Raw genomic sequence first — 7,250 nt, 5'->3', positions numbered from 1 at the left:
CCATGGATTGTACACACTCTCACCCTTCCACCATTGCTAGCTTCTCTAGTACCGCGCAATTTTTGCCGGTGCCTTAAACCCACCATATACCCTTCCTCAAAAAAGCCACCAAAGCAACCTATTATGGCATTTCCATAGCCATTCCAAGATATATTGCCATGCAACTTCCACCGTTCCGTTTTATTATGACACACACCATCATTGTCATATTACTTTGCATGATCGTAAGACGGCTGGCTTGATTTTTCATATCATTTTCTACGCTAGATCATTGCACATCCCGGTACATCGCCGGAGGCATTCATATAGAGTCATATTTTATTCTAAGTAGCGGTTGTAATAATTGAGTTGTAAGTAAAGAAAATTGTGATGATCATCATTATTGGAGCATTGTCCCATGTTAGGAAAGAATGATGGAAGCTATGATTCCCTCATAAGTTGGGATGAGTCTCCGTACTTCATAAAGAATAAAACAGGCCAAAGAAGCTCAAAAAAAGAGGCCAAAGAAGCCCACCAAAAAAATGAGAGAAAACAGAGAAGGGACAATGTTATTATCCTTTTTCCACACTTGTGCTTCAAAGTAGCACCATGATCTTCATGATAGAGAGTCTCCTATGTTGTCACTTTCATATACTAGTGGGAATTTTTTGTTATATAACTTGGCTTGTATATTCCAATGATGGGCTTCCTCAAATTTCCCTAGGTCTTCGTGAGCAAGCGAGTTGGATGCACACCTACTTAGTTTATTTTTGAGCTTTCGTAAACTTATAGCTCTAGTGCATACGTTGCATGGCAATCCCTACTCGCTCACATTGATATCTATTGATGGGCATCTCCATAGCCCGTTGATACGCCTAGTTGATGTGAGACTACCTCCTTCTTTTTGTCTTCTCCACAACCACAATATTCTATTCCACCTATAGTGATATATCCATGGCTCACGCTCATGTATTGCATGAAAGTTGAAAAAGTTTGAGAACATCAAAAGTATGAAACAATTGCTTATTTTGTCATCAGGGTTGTGCATGATTTAATACTATGTATGATGAAGATGGAGCATACCCAGACTATATGATTTTATAGGGATAACTTTCTTTGGCCATGTTATTTTGAGAATACATGATTGCTTTATTAGTATGCTTGAAATATTATTGTTTTTATGTCAATATTAAACTTTTGTTTTGAATCTTATGGATCTGAACATTCATGCCACAATAAAGAAAATTACATGGATAAATATGTTAGGTATCATTCCACATCAAAAATTCTATTTTTATCATTTATCTACTCGAGGACGAGTAGGAATTAAGCTTGGGGATGCTTGATATGTCTCCAATGTATCTATAATTTTTTATTGTTCCATGCTATTAGATTATCTGTTTTGGATGTTTTATATGCATTAATATGCTATTTTATATTATTTTTTGGACTAACTTATTAACCTAGAGCCCAGTGCTAGTTTCTGTTTTTTCCTTGTTTTTGAGTTTTTCACAAAAGGAATATCAAATAGAGTCCAAACGGAATAAAACTTTTGCAATGATTTTTCTTGGACCAGAAGACACACATATGACTTGGATATGAAGTCAAAGGAGTCCCGAGGAGGCCACAAGCCTCCAGGGCACACCCTAGGGGGGAGCCCCCTGGCTTGTGGGCCCCTCAAAGCTCTCCTAGCCCTATTTCTGGCCTATAAATTCCCAAATATTCCTAAACGACTAGAAGCGTCCACCAAAATACTTTTCCGCCGTTGTAACCTTCTGTTCCCGTGAGATCCCATCTTGGCGCCTTTTTTGGCATCCTGCTGGAGGGGGATTCGATCACAGAGGGCATCTACATCAACCCTATTGCCCCTCCGATGAAGCGTGGGTAGTTTACCACAGACCTACGGGTCCATAGCTCGTAGCTAGATGGCTTCTTCTCTCTCTTTGATTCTCAATACCTTGTTCTCCTTGATGTTCTTGGAGATCTATCGATGTAATCTTCTTTTGCGGTGTGTTTGTCGAGATTGGTGAATTGTGGATTTATGATCAGCTTATCTATGAATATTTGAATCTTCTCTGAATTCTTATATGCATGAATTGAGATCTTTGTATTTCTCTTCGAATTATCGATTTGGTTTGGCCAACTAGATTGGTTTTTCTTGCAATGGGAGCGGTGCTTAGTTTTGGTTCAATCTTACGATGTCCTCAGCAGTGACAAAGTAGGGTAGTGAGGCACGTATTTGTATTGTTGCCATCAAGGGTAAAAAGATGTGGTTTTTATCATATTCCTCGAGTTTTTTCCTCTACATCATGTCATCTTGCTTAAGGTGTTACTCCGTTCTTATGAACTTAATAATCTAGATGCATGCTGGATAGCGGTCGATGTGTGGAGTAATAGTAGTAGATGCAGAATCATTTCGGTCTACTTGACACAGATGTGATGCCTATATTCATAATCATTGCCTTGGATATCGTCATAACTTTGCGCTTTTCTATCAATTGCTCGACACTAATTTGTTCACCCGCATGTATTATTTGCCTTCAAGAGAGAAGCCTCTAGTGAAGACTATGGCCCCCGGGTCTATTTTCCTTCATATATTTTCAAATCTCTATTGTCGGTGTTCTAGGAATGGGGGTCCCCAGACTTGCCTGCCCGCGGCCTGCGACGTGGCTCAAGGGGTGGCCCAGTACGGCCCATCTTCATCAACTCAAGCTCAAGACCCTCGCGAGGGGCCAAGCCTCGCGGGGCGGACAACGCAAGGCTTCCTCAGGAACGGCCTCACCAGGCAGGCTCGTGAGGAAGCGGAGAGATCAAGGGGTACCTCGCGAGGTGCGCGTGATGCAAGCCATGCCGATCATGACCAGGCGGGCGCCAGGCGGGCGCCGGCCTGCGTAGTGTCCTTGTTTCCTCTTTGGTGCAAAGGGGCCAAGTGCAGGCGTGGAGTACTGATGCATCAAGCAAAGGTTACCATTCCGGTGCAACGAGACCAAGACCAGCAGAGCGGCAGGACGGAGGTCACCGTGGAGCCCAAGACAACATCATCGCCTGTGCCTTTGGCAGCCGAAGACCAACTTTAGTCAGGATAACTTGTACTAGCTGTTCCGCTTCAAAATGGCCGTTGTTGGCGCACTTCCCACTCAATATTTGGAAGAGGACCAGGGCCTCTATATATAGAGATAGCCACCACAGTAGAAGGCATCTGGATCTCACCCAGAGCCAACAGAGACGGAGCAATTCCTCTCCAAGCACACCACCCCAAGAACATCCCTCCCGAGGCTGTTCTTCCTCTGTACAGTTCATCATCAGCCCCAGAGGCAATCCACCACACCACACACTGGATTAGGGTATTACACCACAATGGTGGCCCGAACCGGTATAAACCTTGTGTCCCTCGTGTTGTTCATCGTGTAGCTTAGATTCTCAGCAAGGCGTTGGGGCGTGGAGTGGTAGGGGGAGGATCTTCGCGCGCACCCCAGAGTTCGAACCTTAAGGGTTTTGCCGGAACTCGATATCCGACATTTGGCGCGGTAGGTAGGGGTGCACCGGAATCTTTCTTCCTCTATTCTGCACTCGACCGTTCGTCGCATCCATGGCTGACGCTCACCGAGCTCGTGCTGAGCATCAGGCTGCTCTCGCCGCTCACGTCGCCTGCCGCCAACGCCGCCACCGGCTCGGCGGGGAACAAGCAGCAGGCGTCATTGCTGCATCCCTCAGAGCGGCGGGAATGCCGCACCGCCACTCCATCGCTGACTCCAGCTGGTTCGTCGTCTCACGCCCGTCGCGCTCCCACGGACGCGCATGCCGCGTTACTCCTGGCACGTGAGCTCCTGCACTACCGCCCCGTCGACGACCTCTACGAGGAGTGGCTCGCTCGCATCACCGAGCCCGTCAGGGCCGCAGGGGACTCCCCTGCGTCGTCCCTCTCGCTGCCTCGCCCCCCGTCCTGCGTGGGTGATGCAGCTTAGGAGGTGCCTCTGCCACCTCCTCCCCAAAAAGGCACCCTGGCTCCAAGGCGCATGGCCCCTGGATGAGACCCACCGCGTCCAGCACCCGCGTGACAAGAAAGGAGCTTCCAAGAAATCCCTCGTCCCCAAGAAGGTGCTCGCGTGCTCCCTGCACCAACACGCCATGACCGCATCACTGCTCCAGCACGTCAAGACCCCGCGCTGCCCCTGGCGGCGGCGCGCGGGAATCCCCAGGAGCAAGCCCCGCGTCATCAAAGGGCACCGGTGGCCACCGCAGGCTGCCGCGCCTTCACCGCCGAGCTACGCAGTGTCGCCTGGCCGGGCAAGTTCAAACCGGATCTGCCTCCTCGCTATGACGACACTGCCGACCCTGCGGAGTTCCTGCAGCTCTACAAGCTGGGCATCGAAGCGGACACCAGAGACGAGAAGGTCATGGCGAATTGGTTTCCCATGGCGCTCAAAGACGGTGCCCGCACCTGGCTCCTGAACCTGCCTCCTGGCACGAGTTCCTCTTGGGATGAGATGCGCACCCGCTTCATTGCCAACTTGCAGGGCACTCGCGACTGTCCTCCGGTCGTGAGTGACCTGCGCCGCATCAAGCAGCGACCTGGAGAGACCCTGCAGAAGTACATCCAGCGCTTCAACGACGCTCGCCTCTAGATTCCCAAGGTGACCGAGGAGGCCATCATCTCAACGTTCTGTGATGGCGTCTGCGATGTGATAGAGGCAAAGGTGTCCCGTCTTTCGATGAGATGATGGATATCGCTTTGGTGGAAGTCGACTTTGACGATCCGACTACGAACGTGCAAGGACGTCGCACCTTAGCAATCGCTAAACCAACTCTGAGAGGTTATTGATCATGCCAGAGCACGATCAACCTGACCACGAGGGTCTGTTTCCTGCGGGCAAACGAAGAACAAGCAAGAAACTGAGATTGCAATCTGGATATTGCGAATATAAGATGAAAGCTTTATTGATCAAGGTGGGGTTCTGTGACGCCTTTGTCTGGTCGTTGAACACAAACGAAGTACGCGAAGTTGCAGCTATGGTGAACTTTAATCTAAACAAAACCCAAAGTCTAAACGGTGCCCTACGGGCTGTATATATGGAGGAAGAGGGGGTGAATTTCGTGGCCCTTGGTAGAGGGGTCCGAAACTAACCCTATCTCTTGTTTCCCCACACATACCGACTCTAAAAATAGCCTATACTTATGTATTTCGAAACTACATGGGCCTGGCCCAATAATAAGGTGACGCAGCACCTAGAATAGCCTCTGGATGAAATTTATGAAGTGGCATCTTGTATATTTCGTCCAAGGCTTCATGCACTCATTATGGTGGCTTCAAAGTCCTGAAATCATCACTTGTAACTCCGTTCTTGTTCCCCTTGCACATGCCATCATCTCCATGCTTGTTCTTGCTCCAATGTTCATCCTTCTCCAAGCTAGCCCCTTCATTTGTAAGCAAAACAAATGTATCCAATTTAGACAGCATCATATTCTCATGAACATTAGAATCATTACCAAGAAACGAAAGTACCTGATAATTTAATTGGCGTGCGCGAGCTCTAGTAATTGGTCCAGTATATGTAGCAGTAGGGGCTGTGGGTGTAACAACGGTATTGATGTCCTCGTCACGACATCAAGATGAAGGAGGAACTGGCAATCCACGAGGATCTGTGAACATCTCTGTAGCTGTTCAACTTGGCGGCCAAGTGCGCAAGGGCTGAGGAGGGACGCCTCTCCCTTCTCGAGCTCTCAGCTGCTGACCCTGAAGAGAAGAAAGCCAAGGCCAAGGACGTGAAGAGCAAAGGAGCAGCCGTGCTCACAGCAGAGCCGGACACGAAGCGTGGCAGGGACCAGCCGGAGTCATCCAAGGGCAGCCGGTACTGTGTGTACCACGACCTCCACACCCACAACACCAACGAATGCCAAGAGCTTAGGGCCGTGTGAGAAGGACGTATCGGTCGACGCCCCGAGCGCAATGTCAGGGCTATGACCGAGGAGGAGGAAGAGGTGGAGGACGATGGGACGACCGAGGCCGTAGCCAAGGGTGGCGTGACCGACGTCGCGAGGACCACTGGCAGGACCAGCCTCGCAAGGGGGCTTGGAGGGATCAACCTTGTGAGGATCGCCCGCAGAGCAACGCATGCGTTCCTCCTCTACCACCACAGCCAAGAAGGAATGACGACCATCATCAGGACGAGGGGCTGGGGGTTTCCAGGAGCCATGTGCTATCGCCTGCATCTTGGGCGGAGCTCAGGCCCCAGCCTCTTAGTGCATCTTCAGGCAGTTTGCTCGCGAGGTGAACGCAGTCCTCCCTAAGCTCGAGGCCACGCGCCCTGTCACGTGGTCCACGTGCACCATCACGTTCAGCTCAGCGGATGAGCTCAAGTGTGCAGCTACAGCAGGGGTCGTCCCAATGCTTTGTTCCCCAGTCATCAGCAATGTGCAAGTCACCAGGACCCTCATCGATGGTGGCACAGGGCTCAACATTCTGTCTGTCGAAACGTTCAACAATCTCCAAGTGCCATATGATCAGGTTCAGCCAACCAAGCCTTTCTCAGGAGTCACTGACGGTTCCACCACCCCGATAGGGCAGGTTCGCCTCCCTGTCACCTTTGGACAATGCAAGAACTACCGTACCGAGCTCATCGACTTCGACGTTGCCCACATTCGCTTGCCATACAATGCCATCCTCTAGTATCCAACCCTGGCCAAGTTCATTGCAGTGACTCACCATGGATACAATGTCCTCAAGATGCCGGGAAGCGGCGGAGTTATCACAGTCCCCTGCGAAGAGAAGGACGCGGTGTGCTCTCTCGAGCGTGCCTTCCAAGCTGCATCATTCGAGGACCCAGACAGCAAGAGTGATAACCCTCTCGAGGCAGTTCCTAAGAAGAAGAAGACATCACCCAGCTCAAGGCCTTAGGAGGCAGGCGTCTCCGGAGGCGCCGCGTCAGGATCTGCGCCCGTGCAAGGGGCACCTCCCTCCATCGCATAGGAAGGCGCGCCCGGTGCCCTCCTCGGGCAAGGCTCAGGGGCTCTCTCCTGGAGGGCCTCTGACTTTGCCAAGATCACGAGGGAGGCGCTCGGGCACCACTTGGAGGCTTGCTTTGCGGCACGTTTCCTTCAGGAAGGCATGAGGCAAGGAGGGCCCAACCCTCAGGAGTTCATCACCAAGGGTACTCAGGAGCTGCAGGAATCAAGAGTCACGCACGGTGATCACCGCCTACCCGGAGTAGCTCCCCATCCAGGCGAGGATGGTGGGCTGCGCGTCTGCATCGACTACCCAGGGCTCAACCGTG

This window comes from Triticum dicoccoides, chromosome 1B (assembly GCF_002162155.2).
Source record: "Triticum dicoccoides isolate Atlit2015 ecotype Zavitan chromosome 1B, WEW_v2.0, whole genome shotgun sequence".
Classification (NCBI taxonomy): Eukaryota; Viridiplantae; Streptophyta; class Magnoliopsida; order Poales; family Poaceae; genus Triticum; species Triticum dicoccoides.
This window is presented reverse-complemented; position numbering follows the sequence as displayed.